General features: G+C 34.9%; 1 protein-coding gene across 2 annotated transcripts in view; it reads right to left on the reverse strand.

Moving 5' to 3' along the window:
• The window catches only part of KCTD8 (potassium channel tetramerization domain containing 8), a 253,800-nt gene that overhangs the window by 135,731 nt on the left and 97,253 nt on the right, over window positions 1–20,816 (reverse strand). The window contains exon 2 of one of the 2 annotated variants that reach the window (XR_009563998.1): window positions 12,062–12,161. The exons of the other annotated variant lie outside the window; for it this stretch is intronic. The gene's annotated coding sequence lies outside the window, so the exon portion shown is untranslated. The remainder of the gene's footprint in view (window positions 1–12,061; window positions 12,162–20,816) is intronic. 2 annotated transcript variants of the gene reach the window in all.

The raw sequence follows: 20,816 nt of genomic DNA on the forward strand, positions 1-20,816 counted from the left end.
AGTATTTCAGTCAGGGTGAAAACTGGATCAACTCAAAGAGTATGTGTGTGTATGAATCATTTTACCCAAATCTACAGAAAGAGAAAAAAAGATTAAGTAGCTATAATAAGATCACACACACACAAATCAAATGCTTTGGCATTCTTTACACATATGTCTTCCTTCTTATTTTGTTAGTTCAATCCCATATCTGTTCTTTTTTCTCCCCCACCTCTCACTACACAGTAAGAACCGCTCAGCCAACATTTGATATAACAAAGGTCAGAAAATTATTGGTTCCTCTAATGCCTCTAAAGGGCATCAATTAGCACTTCGAATTGTAATGGATATTAAAAAGCAAAGTCTATCATCTTTGAGGTGCTATGCCTTATATGTGGGTCCTGAACTAACAGAGATTTCATAAAGAATTTCTTAGAATCTGTGGTAGGATGAATAATACTTCTCCCCCTGCAAAAAGATTTAAAAAAAGAAAAGTCCTAGACCCACCTAACCCCCAGATCCTGTGGCTATGCTACCTTCAATGAGAACAAGGGACTCTGCTAATAATGATAGGTTTAAGGGCCTAGAGTTGTGGAGATGATGCTGGATTATCTGGGTGGGCCCAATCTAATCAAATGGGTTCTTAAAGTTGAAGACAGTAGGAGAGTGGATCAGAAAGACCCAATGTGAGGACTCAGTCTACTGTTGCAGGCCTTAAACACTGAGAAAGGGGGCTACAAGCCAATGAATGCCAGCAGTCTCTAGAAGCTGGAAATGGCCCTCAGTTTACAGCCAAAGAGAAAATGAGGTCCTTGGTTCTACAACCATAAGAAGCTTAATTCTGCCAAAAACCCAAAGGAGCAATAAATGGATTCTCCTTTAGAGCCACCAGAAAGGACTGCAGGCCTGCCAACACCTTGATTTTAGCTCTGTGAAACCCTTACTGAGCTTCTGATCTGCGGGCCTGTAATATATTTATGTTGTCTAAGCCACTAAATCTGTGATAATTTGTTATGGCAACAATAGAAAACTAATACAGAATCATATACTCAGAGAAAATGTTAAAAGTCATTTGGAAGAAAAAAGGACAATTGTAAAATACTTATGTTCTGTCAAATACTATCAGAGCACTAACTGATCATAAAGCATTTATACTAATTATTTACTAAGTATCATCAAATAATATAATCTAAAAAATATAATTACCACTACTACTAACAATAACTTATGTACACAGAATGTGAAGTGTTATCCTAAATACGTGACTAATATTATCTTACTTAACCCTCAGAAAGCCCTTATGGTAGATTTGATTTTTATCCCTATCTTACAGATAAACAAACTGAGGCTTAGAGAAATAAAGTAAATTCCCTAAAGTCACTCAGATAGTAAAAGGGAGAGATGAAACTCAAACCCTAATCTCTGGTAACAAACCTTGTGATTTTAATACTATGATAAATGTTATATATTACCCATTAATGTAGTTGGCAAATTTGGCTTTGTGTCATTTGCATGTTTTGGAGGATCTCTGCTCCAACTATTTTACTGTATTTCTCAAAGACCCAGAACCAGAACTTTCACAGAATAATTAATACCCTCTAAAGTTTGCAAAATATAGCAGCATATGAATTTTTTTAATAAATAAAAATATCACAAAACACTTCAAACATTGACATTTACAAATAAGAATGAAACGATACAAATAAGAAGTCAAATTAAAAATAAATATTCTTCAATTTCTTATAAAAATATTTTTGAGAGCAAGCTATGTGTCACCCACTCTTATAGGTAACTGTGCATATTGCCCAGGTGTTTATCCAAAAGAAATGAAAATTTATATTAACAAAGCAATCTGTACATGAATATCTATAGTCTGCTTATTCATAACCACTAAAAGTTGTTAATAGCCCTACTGTATTTTACCCAAGGGATGACTAAACAAACTCTGATAGTACTCAGCAATAAAAAGGAAGGAGCTATCAATACATACAACAGTATGACTCTCAGATGCATTTTTCAAAGTGAAAGAGTCAGACTCAAAAGGCTATATACTATATATTTCATTTATATCATATTCTGAAAAATTCAGCACTACAGCAATAGAGAACAGATCAATGCTTAACTGGGGATGGGTGTGGGAGGAATGGTTGTTTATAAAGGGAGTTAATAGAGCATTCTATATATGTTCTATATGTTGATTATGGTGATAGACACAATTCCATTCTTTTTTAAAACCTACATAACTGTAAACCAAAAAGAATAAGTTTTACTATGTAAATTAAAAATATATAAAAAGGCAATGTTTACAAAACAGAAATAGAGTCACAGATGTAAAAAAATAAACTTATGGATACGGGGGGAAAGGGGGTGGGAAGGATAAATTGGGAGATTGGGATTGACATATACACACTACTATATATAAAATACATAACTAATAAGGACCTACTGTATGGCACAGGGAACCCTACTCAATACTCTGTAATGACGTATATGGGAAAAGAATCTAAAAAAGAGTGGATATATGTATAACTGTTTCACTTTGCTGTACAGCAGAAGCTAACACAACATGGTAAATCAACTGTACTCCAATAAAAAAAAATTGTTTAAAGTGAAAAAAAAAAAAGCCAACAGAGTATATATTATGGAATGCTGAAAGCTACTCAGGAGATCACAGGATTGAAGGGTCAGAGATACAAAAATCAAATGACACAAGTAGGAAAAAACCCCAGCAAAATAGGCTTACAAACAACTATATCAATCATTACATTAATCATAAACTTATTAATACTTTAATTAAAAGGAACAATTATCAGGGTGGATAAAAAACCAAAAACTAAGTATATGCTATCTTTATCACATATTAAACGTAAACACGTAGATGGCTTAAAAGTAGGTAGATGGCCAAAGATACAGCTTGATAACACTAATCCTTGGAAAATTGTAATGGTTTATCAGAAAAAGTAATCTCCAGTTAAGGAGTACCAGCGAAAATAAACAGATATGACCATTATTATTTATTTATTTTTTTTAGCTTTGTGAACACCTAGAAGGGTGGGATAGGGAGGGTAGGAGGGAGGGAGATGCAAGAGGGAAGAGATATGAAGATATATATATATGTATAACTGACTCAATTTGTTATAAAGCAGAAACTAACACACCATTGTAAAACAATTATACGCCAATAAAGGTGTTAAAAAAAAAGAAAGAAAAGAAACAGATATAATTCAAATGACAAAAGGATCAATTCATCAGGAAGATGAAATTCCAAATACATATGCACCTAAAAATGGAGCTTCAAAATACATAAAACAAAATGATACAACTGAAGTGAGAAATAGTTCCACAATTATAGTTGAAGGATGTAAGCCTCCTTGCTCAGTAACTGATAAAACAAGGAGGCAAAAAATCCACAAGGATATATAAGATTTTAAAAACACCATCAATCAACTTAAAATAACTGACAATTTAGAACATTACAACAAAATACTGAGAGGGAGCATATTCCAAGAGAGACCAGTACTTTGAAAGAATTTAAATCACATAAAATAGAGGGCTCTGATCACAGTATTAAATTAAAAACAAATAACAAATATATTTCAGATAATTGCCAAATACTTGGAAATTAAACATCCAATAATTGTCTCATAATTGCCTGATGAAATATTTGTACAAAATATAAAAGCATTTTTCAAATAAATAAAAGACAAAACCTAATGGAAAAACAACTTGAAAAGACACTTCAAAAGTAAAACACACAGACGGTCAATAATTACATAAAGGGTGTTCAATATCATTAGTCATCAAGGAAATATAAAATAAACCACAGGATACCACACAAACTCACTAAACTAGCTAAATTTAAAGACTGACAGCACCAAAAATTTTGAAAGGACATCGAGAAACTGGAGCTCTCTGTATTGCTGATGAGAGTGAAAATGGTACAGCCACTTTGGAAACTTGTTTTGCACTTTTATAAAATTAAATAACTCAGCATTTGATACAATAATTCTACTTCTAGATTTACAAAAGTGAAATAAAATATGTCTGCATAAAGAAATATATAAGAATGTTAGCAACTTTATTCATAACAAGCAAAAGTTGGAGGCAACCTAAAGGTCCACCTAAAGATCGATGTATTAAAAAATTGTGGCAGGGCTTTCCTGGTGGCGCAGTGGTTAAGAATCCACCTGCCAACACAGGGGACACAGGTTCAAGCCCTAGGTCCAGGAAGATCCCACATGCCGCGGAGCAAGTAAGCCCATGCGCTGCAACTACTGAGCCTGCTCTCTAGAGCCCATGAGCCACAACTACTGAGCCCACGTGCTGCAACTACTGAAGCCCGTGTGCCTAGAGCCCGTGCTCCACAACAAGAGAGGCCACCGCAACGAGGAGCCTGCGCACCACAACGAAGAGTAGCCCCCACTTGCCACAACCAGAGAAAGCCCATGCACAGCAACAAAGACCCAATGAAGCCAAAATAAATAAATTTCTTAAAAAAACAAAAATTGTGGCATATTCAAGCAATGGAATACTATTCAGCAATAAAAGAACTGAACTCCAGCAAGTTATTCTATGGGTACAAACAAATGATTCTAAAGCTTATCAAAAGAGACAAAAGACACAGAATACCCAATAAAATATTGAAAGAGAAGAAAACGTTGGATGACTGAAACTACCCAACTTCAAGATTACTATAAAGCTACAGCAATCAAGAATGTGGTAATGGCAAAGAATAGACAAATAGATCAACATTATTCCCTTCTTACTTGTTTCTGTGTTCTTTCATTGAGCTCCAAGAAAAAATTTCACTGTCTTTCCTATATCTTTTAGGACACACTGTAATTGAAACTACTTCAGCATGTTTCTCAGGTCTGGATAGTTTAGACAGTTTCTACTTTCTTTACTTTATGTTTTATTCATTTCCAGTAATTCAGGATTTAGTTTGAGAATATTTTATTAAGTACTAAGAACAATAAATTAGCCTTTAATTTCTAATTTGCAATAGAAATTATTTTTAACATTCAAAAACCCCTATTTTTACTATAAAGAATTTTCATGAATATTAAATGCAAAAGACAAATGAATATCAGATATATTCAAACATAGTAAAGCAAACTGGAAATTTTCTCAAACATGCTCTTGGAAGATTAGAATAAAACGCCCTAAGGAAATGGTTTCAATAGTACTCTGGTTAGATTTATACAAAGTGAAATAAAGAACTAACAATTAAATGATAAATTCTAGAGGTATATTCAAACAATATGGATAGTTTAAACAAAAACATACCATTGGTCCTAGCTATCTAAGTGACCACTTATATACCCCTAATTTACCATATAGTGTTCACAAAACATTAAATTAGAGACCTAGCATCATCACAATCAGTTTAATTTACTATAAGAAATAGAAAATTTTATGTATTTAGTGTACATACTGATCAAGTTTTCACCTTTATATTATGCCCGAAACACAAGCATACTCTCCTATGGTCAAAAGGGTTTCATGTTTTTTGCTTGTTTGGTTTTGGTTTGGGGTTTTGTTGTTTGTTTGCTTCTTTCTTATCACCACAACTAGACTAGACTCTATTCTCAAGTACCAGATTCTCCACAAAGCAGAGGACTGGGGAGAAAACACACTATGTGTTACTAAAATTAAAACTGATTTATATGTTACCTAGATAAAAAACAAAACAGACTTTTTAGCAATTGTGTATCATGAGTAAACTTTCAAAAATACATTCAAAAGGCTGAATACTGGGAGCCAAGACAAAGACAATGAAAGAAATATAAGAATAATTAGAGATGCTTATATCCTACTAAGTGGAGATGTCAATCAAATTGAGGAGCTCATAAACTATGTGACAGTGCTTTAATATTAACACTTTGCTACCATATTAAAGAAAAGTTATGAACATTAGCTAGATCTGCATTTGAATAGCTGAGCAGAATCAGATCTCGATAAGACCCCACTTGAGAATTCTATGGTAGCTTGCAAGCTCTTTTTCAAATGATTATATACACATTTATATACCTCAAAGACTTGGTTTTGTCAAAATGGCTTTAGGATTGCAATATCATTCTGTCCAGGGTCTTAACTGACACCTGTAACCAGAAGCTCTGGTCCTCATTCCAAAGATACTTACTGAGGAGGTGTCAGAGCAAACTACAAGAATGGGCAAATTTTATATCCCTACATCCATTACATTCTGTAGCCATTTTAAATTCCAACTCCCAAACCTCCTTGTGGTGCTAATAAAAGTGACAAATTCAACCAGTCACACACTTTCTCTATATCTTAGGCCCAGCCACTAACTGATTTCATCAGCTTCCTACTGGCGGCTTGTTAGTCACCCAGAGTAACTATATCACATGATTGAACTAATTAATAAACAATGACCAGAGGTCATTTTTAGTGATAGACCTCAAGTTCCAGAGAAAGAATGAAAATATGTCAAACCAAAAATGTATACAGATACAAATGTCACACCACCTCCTGGCTGCATGAAATAAACGGGATAGTGGAACACAAATGACTGTGTAGGAGTGGCACAAAAAGAAACCTGTAATGCTGGCCAGCCCTCCTTAGTTCTCCAAGTCACCATAAACCGGGACTCTCATTGAGCTTGTGCTCTTCTTAACAAAATATACAACCTTTTAATTAAAAGAAAGAGACCTCTTCACGTTTAGTAGGAGGGATTGGGATTGTAACCTTGGTTTTATAAACACAAAAAGCGAACATATTTGAAGGGAAAGAACAAGATTACTAAAACCTGGACTGAATCTCTCATGAGTTCAGCAGGAAATGGGGAAATAAAACCAGTGTACCAAATTGCTCTCTAGGGTTCTTCAGATTTATATTCCTCAGAACACATTATCTAGGATGATTCTATAGCCCACAACATTAAATACAGCAATGTTGTGATTGGGGATGTCCAAGTGGAGGCTGCTGCTCAAATGCTGTGAATAAAGATGTAGTTCTAGCTCTTCTTAAAGTGAACATAATGTCAACCAGTGGAAATAAGCAATTGTTCATATTATTTTAAAGATTCAATCAAACCTTATTAAACATGGTAACATCATCATTAGGTACATCTAATGAAGGAAGGGCCATCTAAATTCCTCTGATCAAGGCCCATAACAATCATGGCTGGAACAAAGGCTTTGGACCACGGATGGCTCAGGCCAGTTCTTCAATATCACCAATGGCAGCATGAAGCAGAGAGGATGCCAAGTGACTCAGCTTTTTCTCAGTGCTAATTGGTGGCAACTGAAGCACTAGGATCAGAAGGCACTCCTGAAGACAACAGCAGAAGGCTACTGGCCAGTGGAGACTTTCTAACCTCCATCTTCAAGATCTGATCCTGGAGAAATCTCTTTGTTTGCTCCTATTAATTCCCCAATGTTTAATGCAGTATTCCTGAGCTTTTTCAACTAAGCATGCTTAGTTAGCACTAAAATCCTTAGGAAATGACTAATAAGTAAGATATTTTATGTCCCAATTTTTGTATTTGTCCTTAGTAGAATTAATGAGAAAATTATATTAGATAAAAATACATCAGCATTATCAACACTCCGACATTCATGATCAACAAAAGAACTTTATATAAAACTCTTCAGCTATATGATTTTTAAAATTAGTTTTAAATATAAAATATTATGTGTATAAGCCAGAATCATGCTAATGGTAATGCAGGCAACCACATATTTCTCCTGGTACCAGTAAAGAAATAATTAGATCAATACTTTTATTAAAAAAAAAAAAGCCATTATTATCCCTGTAGGGCATAATCTTGGCCTTTCACTTAAGATAAGATGACAAGTTTCCTTCATGATAAATAATGTAATCTTAATATCACAGTTGGAGAACTGTTCTCTGAATACCCACAGCAGGTACAGGAATTACAGCCCAATTTTACTTGGAAATACACCACTTCTTCCTAATGAGTATGTCTAGATTCAAACAAAGTAGAAGGACAGAGTTAAGACCATAATTAAAGTGATTGTATTTCATTAAGAAGCACACAACTTTGCATAATAAAGACTGTAGGTCAGCTGTGAAAATGACTAAAGAAAATGACACAGGAAAGCCATTATTCAAAGCCCTATTTTTCTACTTCCCTTTTCTTAACATAGTTTTAACTAACTGCAATAATGCAGATGACATGTGTAACACCAATCTGAAAGACACACTCTAGAAAATAAAGGTGTAAACCAACTAAGGAGATATTATGTTTACTTCCATTTGCTTCAACCAGGGTGGAAAATGAATGCAAACTAGGTAGAACCACGAAGACAAATGCCAATGAAATGTGTGAGTGTGTATCTTCAAAGTTTATTCTTACGATCAATAGTATTCATTCTAATAATGAATATGTGTGTCTTAACAACAGTTGATTATGATTCTTATATCAATTCCTTATCAAAAATACTTATAAAAAATATCTATTGCTTCACTGGGGAAGTGGTATTTCCTTAGGGTTAAGTTCTAGACCTAAGGTTCTAGGAGATTAGTGACCCCTCTTTGTCCTTGTTGCTTACAGACATTTATGCTCACATTGAAGAACAGAGTCACATTTCAGAAACAAAAACCAGGTAACATGACCTTTCTGCTGTGCTGACCCTCCTTGACAGTTTGGCAGTGTTTATGGTATTGATTCCCTTGTCCTCACTGAAACTCCCTTCTCTGTTGGCACAGTTCTCCTCTTACTATCCTTAAGCCTCCTTTTTTTCTGACTTTTTCTCTCTTTCTTAGATTCCACCTCTTTGGATACATTGGCAGTTCTAGAAACTGCACACTTATAAACTGTATTTCTGGATAAGATGCTAAAAAAATTAAGTGATGCAAAGGTCAAATTATCCTCATCATCCAGCATCAGCTCTAGCATTTGTCTTCACTTTCGGATTTTCACACTTTAATTACCCCCAGATGAACATTTTTGAGATAGAGATAGGAGCACATGAGATTTGTTGGGGATGATACCTGTGAAAGATAAAAAAGGTGAAGAAGGAAGATTGGGTGGGGAAATCCTTCAGACTGTGATACAGATCTGAAAAATATTTAAGACAAGGACTTAGGGGAAGGAGAGAAGCAGAATTGGCAGAGAGAGCCTCAAGCCACAGTAAAGATCTAACAAAGTTTTGCCTAACCCAGTGGGGTGCTCTGGAGCAAGGACTTCCCATTACAGGAGTCCTGCATTGGGCAGAAATGGCCAGACTCTACGGCCCCTGACATGCTCAGTCATCACTGGTACAGAAATGCCCAGGAAAAAGCATGACCTCGGTCCAAAACCAATGTGAATCCTGAAAGCACTAAACAGCAGGAATCTGTCCACTAGCTGTACAACTTGCAGCTGACCAGCAGGTTGTTTCTGAAAGGGAGAGCCAAGCAGCACATCTCTATGGCTGCCATACTCTTAATAACTTCAGCTTACATGAATACATTTGACTTAGGCTTGGTGTGTTCTAATCCTATTTCTCCATTCCAATCAGTTCTAGACTCAGCCATCAGATTAATTTTCCAAAGCACAACTCTGATTGTACCAATGTTTATTCAAAAAGACTTCGATATTATTTAATATTATTTATTATGTATTTATTATTCAATAAATGAAGTTGAAATTATTTAACTCAGTATCAAAGGTTAACCAAAATCTGGGCCCAATGATTCTTTACGGACTTACCTAAGAGACAGTGAAGTCTAGTAGAAAAGACACTTCGGAGCAAGAGAGATAAGATTCTATCCACCACTCAGTAGGTATACAACTTTTTTTCCATCTTAATTTCCTCGCTAGTAAAATAGGAATATGTGGGGTAGATTTTTGAAAGTTTATTGAGATAATTTTAGGGCATAAAAAACACAACATGTTTTAATTCCCTTTACTGTTTATTTCTCCTCTCTGTATCCAATTGTGTTTTAAGTACCCTATCAGATCATTTACCATGCCTTGAATATGACTCATGCTTTCTTGCCTATGCCTTACCTCTGACCCTTTTTTAAACTCTTTCTCTGCACCATACCATTTCCACAGTACCTTCTCAGCTATTAAAATCCTACCCATCATCTGAAGTCTTACAGTCCAACACTTCTGATCACCCCAGTCAGATGCAGCTCCATAATTTAGACCAAAACAAAAACAAAACAAAACAATGAAATTTGGGGGAAACTGCATGGACTGCAATGTACTCTTTATTTCTACACTCATATGTTTTCATTTATTCCTAAGATAAGTGGATCATGAGGTCAAGGTCAGTATATGCACACATATTATACATAAATACATGCATACACAGCTTTTGCACTAGTAGATTCTCAATAAATATTTCAATACAACATCATCTGGTTGTATGTAGTCTAACAGCTTCATAACAGTATTTAGTAATATTTGAAGGATATCTGCTTACGTATGATGGCACCACAAAAGATGTATGTTGGCAAAGTGAGTAAAAATTTTTCATTGTTTAGAAAAAAGTTTGATAGCCCCTAATCTATGAAATGTCATCAAGGTAAAATGACATTATAATGAATCAGAAAAACTAGACCATCCTTTCCATCATTTATTTGACAAATATTGATTTTCTGCCCTAATTCGAAGTCCTTGAAAGAACTGTCAATACCTCCTCTCTTCCCATCCTCTTATCCACTGCAATCAAACTTCTGTCACCGTTTCATGAATACAAGCATTATCGCAGTCACCAATGAACTCCATGTTGGCTCTCTGGAACACTCACAGGGTAGATTCTAATTCACCCAATACCTCAATTTCATTCAGATCTCTGTCCAAGTATAGCTCCTCAGCTTCCCTGACCCCCTATTTAAGAAAGAATTTTCCCCCATTTATTTTATTCTCTTTCTGTGCTTTTCCTCACATACTTATAATTACCTGACATAATTTACATATTGACTCTTTAAAATGGTCAAAATTTCTGTCTCCTTTCTGGGAATGCAAATTTAATAAGGACATAGACTTTGTGTTATTCACTGTTTTACCATCAGCACTTAGAAAATCTCCTGGCTATCAGTAAATAACTGTGCCCTGCATTAATAAATGATGGTCTGAGAACAGCATTATGGGTTAGATGATCTGATATTTTCACCAGAGGACTGAAATTAGTTTGATTTTTAGTTATTAAATAAAAAGATTTTTGTGCATTAAAAGTACCTAAACACAATTTAGTTAGTATCAAAACCAAGATTTCCATATTATTTTGGCTATATTTCTTCAGAAAAAAATAATATAGATTGCTGAAAAATTATCTTTGTCATTGATTTTCAGGTTGTGTGATTCTGGACCATAAAGTTCAGAGGAAGTTTGGGGATCTCAGCAAGAACCCTAGACCTCTGTGGAATTTTCTGGAGTGAGTGAGACACTGAGTTCTGAGTTTCAAGTGTTTCAGGCTCATACTCCCTCCCATCCCAACTGCCTTTTTTCTTTAATTTCATGCATTGAAGGCCCACACAGTATTTCCTTCGGTTAGGGTGGTGTAAAAAATGTGGTTTTATTACTTTAACAATGAGATGATCCAGGAAATATCATTAATGTAAAGTATCAATATGCTGTAATAGGACAAAGGGATCATAACATCCTTGAAATCATGAACCTGACCTTTCAGTAACTTTATATTATCTCTCTACCTAGAAAACTACTGAGTACAGAGTGCTGGCACCCATGAGAGCTATTTGAGATGAATATTCATTTATTCTTTATTATTATTCTTTATTAAACGTTTTAGCTTCAATTTATTCACGCAAATTCAAGCTCCAGTAAATGTCCATTCATCTTTGCTTATACAAGCATAGTCTAAATAGAAGAAAACAATAAAATAGTTTACGTATTTTAAGGAAGAAAATGGGCCTAGGGATCTGAAAAACTTCTTGCCTGGTCATTACCAAGGACACAGACATTCTCTTTTCATTCCATGAATCCTAAAATTTTTGCTCACTTATCTTGGAATACCACCCTGGATATAGGCCAGGATTCATTAAAATGAAGCCAGCTTCCTAAAAATGAAGGCCTTGTTAGCCTCACTCAACATTTTTTTCAGCTTACACTGACATCTCACACATTTATCAATGAACTCATTACCTCTGAAGCAGCAAGATGCTGACTTGTGGTTAAGTGGGTGACATATGTGATGATGGTTAGAAAAGGCATAGCTCCCTTGAATAGACAGGGACAGGAAATTCTGTAATAAAAAGATTAGAAAGGCATCAGATTAACTGCTATTAATCCAATCCATTGAATTTTCAATTTAGATATTTTATATTTCAGCTGTCAGTCCCATTTAATTCTCTTTCATATCTTCTATTTCTATTATTATTCTGTTCATGGTTTTCTTTAAATCTTCAGCATGTTTATAACAAATGATTTAAACTATTTTCTGCTATTTTCATCATCTCTGTAATTTCTGCATTCATTTCTATTATCATATTTTTTCCTGAAGAGATTAGGCGTTACATTGGTTTTGCATATCTCACTTTTTTTTGGTTTTGGTTTCTGGACATTGTGAATGTTGTTATTGAGTACTGAATTGTGTTGAATTTTTCAAAAAGGTATCTGGCTTTTCTTCTGACAAGCAGTCATGTGCAGACCAGCTTGATCCCTTTTAAACTTGTTTTAGGTTTTGTGTGTGTGTTGATTTTTTATTGGGGAGAGGGGAGGGTCTTGTGTAGCCTTTATTCTAAGCTAAATTTACATCTGTTTCTAAGGTGTGATCTTATGTGGTCTCTTATGAATGTCCCAGGCATTCAAACAGTTCTCCCTACTCTAGCCTGTTGGAACTAAAACATCCCCTAGCCCTGTGTGATCTCTGAAAATTGATCACGTTAAAGCTCCCTACTTATTCCCTAATCAGCTTCATGGAATTTCCTTCTACACCTGGCTGGCTTAGTATTCACCAATAGACTCAATGATACAACTATTTGGATTTTTAGAGCTCTTTTTCCTCATAGCTCCCTCCTGCCTTGTAAATTCCAGCAGTTCGGGCCTCCTCAATCTCTGTTTCTCTCACCTCAACTCAGATAGACCCCTGAACTCTGCCTTGACTCTTCCTCCTTGCACCATGGTTAGGAAAATGTTTTCAGGGAAAAAGCCAAAGTGATCATAAGGCTCTCCTCATTTTTTTTTTCCTCTTGTCTCTGTGATCACAGTCCTGCATTTCCCATTGCCCAATGTTCAAAAACATTTGTTCAACTTATTTTATCCAGTATTCTATTGTTTACTGAGACACAGCTACTTTAGCCCCAGGTATGGTGTCATGGTTGGAAAACCTGCTTTGGGTTATTCCAAAGCATTGTTATTGCTCACCTTGCAACCAACATTAGAAAAAATCTAGTAGATACTCAATTTAAACAAAAGTTAATTTTCTAAAATCCATCCATGACTCCTTCTTTGCCATTCTTATTATCACTAACCTACTTTGTTTGCTAGCTGTTTTCTTTTTCAATAACATACAACATGTCTCTTTTCCTCCAATCTCTTTTTAAAAAAACAAACTAAATATATTAATTTTCTAAGATAAAATTTTAATCATATCAGCTTCTAGGCTTAATGTATTTTTTTTGTAATTTCTAAATTAAGTAAAAAACTTCTCAGATTGGCCTAGCAGCCCTTCCACTCTCTGACCCCAGCATAATGTTTCTAGATAGTTCGATCCTATTCCTTCATGCTTATTTTCCATACCAGTGAAACTGGATCACTCTTCCCTAAATATGACACACAGTCCCATCTGTGAGCCATGGCTCTCTCCATCTGAAACAGCTGCCTCTTCCAGAGTGTTGCCTTCTCCACTTATCAAAATCACATCTTTCATGTCCATCTCAGATTCTGTATTTTTCATTGAGCCTAAAGAATATAGATGTAACTTCCTTCTTCTGAACCATTATAGTATACTCTTATTTTATCAATTTACTGAGCACTTAGTATGTGCCACTTACTTTTCTAAGTGTTCATGCAAATTAAAATAAGTTGTCTACAAACTACAGCACTTGTAAGCACCATGCTGTGTTGTTTTACTTAGCACATCCTTACAGTATCATAGATATATTCGATATTATGAGCCCCACGAGGGCAGTGGCTTTGCAAATACCCTGAATAGCTCAGGCATAGCACAGTAAGTATTTGTACCTCCTCTGGGAGGCAGGAAGAGTGAAAAGTAATTGCCATGAAATGTAATTCTTTTTTAAAAGTTGATTTAATTTGGGGAAAATGACAAAAGCACAGGAATTAGCAAGTAGGCAATAAATAATAGTTTTAGCTGCCTTGACACTTTATTTGCATAATTGTTCTATTAAAACGAAAAACTGAAGTAGAAAACTTTATGAAAATTGAGTCAATTGAGAAGAATTCAGTAACTACTAGTTCTAATGAAAATTCTGTTTCCAGATAAAGTTTACCCTTTATGTAATAAAATTTTATTTTAAACTTATTATTATTGAGAAAATTCTTGAAACATATATGCTTTCCTCTGTCTTTTAAAACAGGGGATACCAAAGCACTACTTATCCTTTCTCTGATAATATAGTCATCAAAAATATTGATTACTAAAATATGCAGTTATAAGGTCATGCCTTCAGTACTTAAACGAGATCGATGAAGACATTTGCTTTATTGCTGGGCACGTTGCTTCTTGCGTCTTCTTCCTTACTAGGAACCATGATACAGTGTTTCCACTTTAAGTAACCCTAATCCATGCTGTTAGTATTTTGTGATGTCAAATTTACTAAATTAGACAACATAACTTTACACATATTTTTAAAAATATTCTCTGTCATAGTGGGTTTTCTAATTCTATTGTAATTCGCTATGGACTTTGCAGTGTTTTCCCTTAAGAAATTGTTTTCATTTATTTCTTAGTGAATTTGTTTAGATTTTTAGAGTTGTCAAAATATGACTTCTACACAAATAGAGTATCTATATAAATAGAAAAAATTACCATCCAGTGTCTTAATGAAACTTATTTGGTCTGCATATTGAGGACATGGACACAATCAATTGAGAAATCCAGATTAGCAAACTTCTCCATTCCATAATATTAATCTCCAGATAAAAATGCAACTTATTTATCTTTGCTTTCTATATGGTGCAGTGTAGTTACTTAAAATGTTTAGTAAATGAACAAAGCTACTGTAAGAGTAAAATCTAACCATTAAATAAAATTCACAGAAGTACAAAAAGTAATCAATACAATTTATAGCAAAAGTTATACAAAATCTGAGTATTATCATCAGAAATCATTTGCAAAATTATCACTATCTAAACTTGGAACATATTTACACAAACACACGATATGTAGATACACAATACATAAGTTCTTCATCCCAACTAGGCTTTGCCCCTCATGCTTAAGTAGTATATATACATCCTTCTAACTTAGTCTGAATCTTACATAGTCTTCAGGTTTCAGCTACAGCTTAAGAGTGTTTAACTTTGTGTCAAGTCTCTTTTTTTTACTACCTCTCACTCAACTTTAATATTTACCTACTTTACCTAACATTTACTAAGATCCTGAAGATCCCAAGAAGTCTGCTGTGAGTTTAAAATGATGGATGTATCCTTATCCTCTCTCCTTATATTTCTGTGCATTGTTTCTTCTTTTATGGTAAAATAAAAAAGAAAGGAAAGACTAAGCCTTATTAGTTGACAGTTATAAAAAAGTAATTGCTTCTATCCATAGATCTCATCGCATGTTCTTAAAGCCCTGTTTTTTCTACCTCCTATCAGGCGCCTAGATCCTGGGCAAGGTAGTATCAAATGAAAAGAGCAGTGTACTAGAATTTATGTAATCCATATTTCATTCCATCTCAGCTGCTTGCTATTTGTGTACTTGGAATAAAAGACTTAGTTTGTATGAGGGTATCAATGACTGTGATAACTCTGACCTAAAACTGTCGTAAGACTCAATAATCCATGTTCAGAACAATATTTTGAAAATCTAAGCAGCATAAAATTATTAAATATTCTTTTTGTAGACAATCCTCCTTTGTAAGATGTCATGCCATTTTTCACAGAACTCAATTTAAAGGTAATTATTGCAAAAAGGTATTTAAAACAAAAAATAATCTTCAAAACAAAGATATAAAATAGTCAACGGTTACATTACATGAATTAATCCATACCTCTTCCTCTAACACGCCATTCTGTCCTACTTTTAAAGACGAGGAAAGTGAGAAACAAAGAGATTAAATAATTTGACAAATGTCACACTAGTAAAGTGGTGGAACTCAGGCAGCCTGACCCCAGACACAAAGCTCTGGATTCAACTTTTGTTCTTTCTTCCCCAGTCTACCCTTTCTCCTTCTCTCTCCTCTCCTCCATCATTACTAAACCACCGGCACAGAGAAAGAGGAATACATATTTCAATGAATGAATGCATGCAGCATTCTTCCTCTGTTGATTAAGATTAATCCAAGGCACAGAAAATTCCATAAAATAACTACATTGGCTCTCAATACAGAAAAGCAAACAGCTGAAGTCTATTACAAGAATATTTAAGACTGAGTAGGGGGTCAGTTAACACCACTATTTAATGGCAGACTATTTGCCTCCTAAAGCTAATTCCCCAGCAAAAAGGAACAAAGAATATAAGTAACAGTCCATGAGAAACTCTGCTCAAAGGAATCACCAGAGTTGGATATATCATTCAGAGGAAATAAGTAGGAGCATTACATATAATGGTCACCATTCTGTAACTTACCTAAAATTGAAAGAGAAAAAAAAGTCAACTCTGTATCTACTTTTAAGTAGATATTTTATTTTATACATTTACTTTCTGTTTGAATAAATGCTATACTCTGGTATTGTCAAAATAAAAGGAAATATGAAGTTAAGGACTAATTATATCCAGCATAAGTCAGATATTTTCTAAATATATAGATATTCTTTAATTAGATGTTCCAGATTTCACCTATTCTATTTGTTTGCTTCTATTTCATAGTATAGTAAAAAAAAATGTGAGGTAAAAGAAGCACTGCTGGAAATATTTTCTTATGGTAACCTTGAATGCTATTAAAGTCTCTAAATATAGAAAGTGAAACTGAGTTGGAAATTTCTACCACACCCATAGAGGAAGGACTTCACAAGGTCAGGGGAGGGTTTTCTTCCCCTCTCTTGAAGCTATACACTTCCTGCAATTGAATATGAACATAAACATGTTACTTAAAATATCAAGGTAGGGTCACTGCTTAATTAGCAGTTTAAAAATTGTTTCTTTCAAGGCCGTTACAGTATAATGGATATGCAGTAGAATAACTGGAGGTAGTGGAAAGTATACTGATTTAGAAGCAGGCAAACTGCATTCTGTTCCCAGAACCACTACAGAATGACATTTTCACATCACTTTCCTCTATGAATCTCTTTTTCTTCTTTGATAAAAATAAAGTGATTGTTTCAGATGATCCCTATAGTGTGTTAGATTGAGTTACTGTCTTTTTTCTTAAGAAGAGGTTTTTGTTGTTTTGTTTTTCTATCAAAAACAGAATGACCTCTGTTCCTCCAAAGCTACCCTTCGATTCAACATAGTTTTGATGTTTCAGAGAGGTAAGGAGGACTTCCAAAACTAAAATCTTCCTGCTCTAGAACCTGTGAATTTTATCACCAAGAGTCTCTAATTTCTGAACTATACAATTTGTTTTCTACTTGCATGATATAATGGTTTGTTTCCTTTTGCTTTCTCAAGTTAATGTACAACTTCCTTCATTCTGCATTTCATATTAAAGGAAGAAGCACTTAAATTTTACCATATTTGCTACAGACTTCAACACAGTGCTAGAAGTAAAAAGATATTAAAATATCATTCTTAAGTAAACCTATTGGTATTAGTGAATAATTAATTATGGTTTACTGAACAGGTTAAAGAAGCAGACTGTGGAGGGTTGATTCCTGTCTCACAACCTACCTGCTGAGTGACATCTGATAAATTTCTTAATCTCTCTGTGCTTCAGTGCCCTTATCTACCAAATAATAAAAGCCTACTTTATCAGATAGTTTTGAAGATTAAATAAATGAGAAATGTGAAAACCTTAGGAAATTGCTGGCCACAGAGTAAGCACCAAGTAATATATATTAGCAATTATTATGTTGTATTTTTTCCTATTTTTGGCATCCAGTTAAAAAGAAACATTTTCAATAAGAGAAATATTGAATGATAGCTTATATTCATTGGGTAGAAAAGGCTGCTCTAACCATGACAGAAAATGATGAGCTATAAAGATCAAAAGATTAAAAATAGAAAAAAAATCATTGTATAAAAATAGCTCCATAAACAAAGTTAAAGACTAAATACCACACTGGAATAAGTATTTGCATCATAGGTGATAGACAAAGCATAAGAACCCTAATTTTAAAAGGGTTCCAATAAGTCAATAATAAAAAGGCAACCCAATTAAAAATGAGAAAAGGGGTATATAATCAAAATGGTGGCATAGGAAGACCCTGAACTCATCTCTCCCATGAACACACCAAAATTACAACTACTTACAGAGCAACTATTTATGAGAATGACCTGAAGACTAGCAGAAAAGATTTTCCACAACTAAAGATATAAAGAAGGAACCACATAAGGCAGGTAAGAGTGGGGGAGATGCAGTATAATCAGGACCCAAATCCTCGAGTCCACAAACCACATACAGGAGGAATATCACAATTGCAGAGATACTCCCTGAGGAGTAAGAGGTTCAAGCCCCACGTTGGGCTTCCAAGCTCAGAGGTCCTGAAATGGAAAGACAAGCTTCTGGAATGTCTGATTTTAAAAAACAACAGGGCTTACATTTGGTCAAGTTGGAGGGTTATAGGAAACAGACTCCTTTCTTAAAGGGTGTACACAAAATTTCACATGTTGCAAGTCCCAGCAGAAAGGCAGTAATTTGAAAGAAGCCTGGGTCAAACACACTTGCTGACCTGGGAGATCCTCCCAGAGAGGCAGCAGGCAACTGGGACTCTGCTGTGGACAGAGATGCTGGCGACAACCACTGTGGGAGCTAATTCTACCAGGAGGACATTGATGCTGGCAAGTGCCATTTAAAAGTCAGCCCTCCCTCTAGCCTATTAGTATCAAGGGCTTACACATCAACCAGCAGGCCTGCTCCAGCACTGTGGCACCCCAGTCCTCACAACAAGCCATCTGGGGACCCAGTGCTACCTACCAGCAGGCCAGCATCAGCCCCAAAGCTCCTCAGCCTGGGCAGCCAGACACTCAAGGACAGAGTCCTTCCCTGGTCTGCACAGCCAACGATGAGGGGACACAGCTGCACACCCTATAGCAGGCCTGCAGCCACCACAAAAAGAAGGGCCTCACAGATAACCAGGGACCAGCCACACTGACCAGCATGCCCATAGTGGCCAGCAATGTCACAATAGAAGGTGGCACTCTACCCAGATAGGGTGCACCCCTAGAGCATATAGTTCTGTTGACCAGAAGAAAGCATGCTGCTGGGCCTCACAGGACATGTGCTAAACACAGACAGTTCTCCAAGATCAGGAAATGTAACTGACTTACCTAATACATAAAAATGAGCTCAGATAATCAGGTAAAATGAGGATATAGAGAAATACATTCCAAACAAAGGAGCAAAACCTCAGAAAAAGAATTAAACTAAGGGGAGATAAGCAATCTCTCCTATAAAGAGTTCAAGATAATGATCATAAAGATGCTCAACAAATTCAGGAGAAGAATGAATGAACACAGTGAGAATATCAACAAAGAGTTAGAAAATATAATGAAGAACTAAACAGAGAGAAATACAATAACTAAAATTAAACACAATAACTAAAATATAATAACTAAAATACAATAACTAAAATTTAAAAATACACTAGAAGGATTCAACAGTAAATTAGATGATATAAAGGAACAGATCAGTGATCTGGAAGACAGTCACACAAGCTGAACAGATATAAAGAAAAAAAAATGTAAAAGAAATGAGGATAATTTAAGAGATCTCTGGGACAACGTAAAGCATACTAATATTTGCACTATACCAGTCAAGAAGGAGAAAAGAGAGATAAACGAGCAGAGACTTATTTGATAAAATGATAGCTGAAAACTTTCCAAACCTGGGAAAGGAAACAGGCATCCAGATTCAAGTAGCATAAAGAGTTCCAATAAGATGAACCAAAGAGGTCTATATCAAGACACAGTATAATTAAAATAACAAAAATTAAAGATAAAGGAAGTACCATAAAAGCAGCCAGAGAAAAGCAACCAATTGCATACAAGAAAACTGCCATAGGATAATCAGCTGACTTTTCAGCAGAACATTGCAGGCCAGAAGGGAGAGGCATGATACATTCACTGAAGAAAGGAAATCTACAGCAAGAATACTCTACCTGGCAAGGATATCATTCAGACTTCAAGAAGAGATAAAGAGTTTTACAGACAAAAAGAAAAAAAATGAAAAAAGATAAAAGATTTCAGCACCACTGAACTGGCATTATGAGAAATGTTAGAAGGATTTCTTTAAGCAGAAAAGAAAAAGGCAATAACTAGAAACATAAAAATTATGAAAGGGAAAATGTCACTGGTAAAGGCAAACATACAATAAAAGTAGTAGATCAACCAATTATAAAGCTAGTAGAAAGATTAAAAGACAAAAGTAGTAGAATCATCTATATGCACAACAAGTATTTAAGGGACACACAAAACAAAAACATGTAAATATGATGTCAGAAACATTAAATATGGGGATGAGGAATAAAATTGTAGGGTTATAAGAATGTGTTTGAACTTAAGAGATCAACTTAAAACAATCACTTAATGCTAAAGATGGTCATCAAATCTCAAGAGAAGAAAAAAGGAACAAAAATGAACTGTAAAACAACCAGAAAACAGTCAACAAAATGGCAT

This window comes from Globicephala melas, chromosome 5, assembly GCF_963455315.2.
Source record: "Globicephala melas chromosome 5, mGloMel1.2, whole genome shotgun sequence".
Lineage (NCBI taxonomy): Eukaryota > Metazoa > Chordata > Mammalia > Artiodactyla > Delphinidae > Globicephala > Globicephala melas.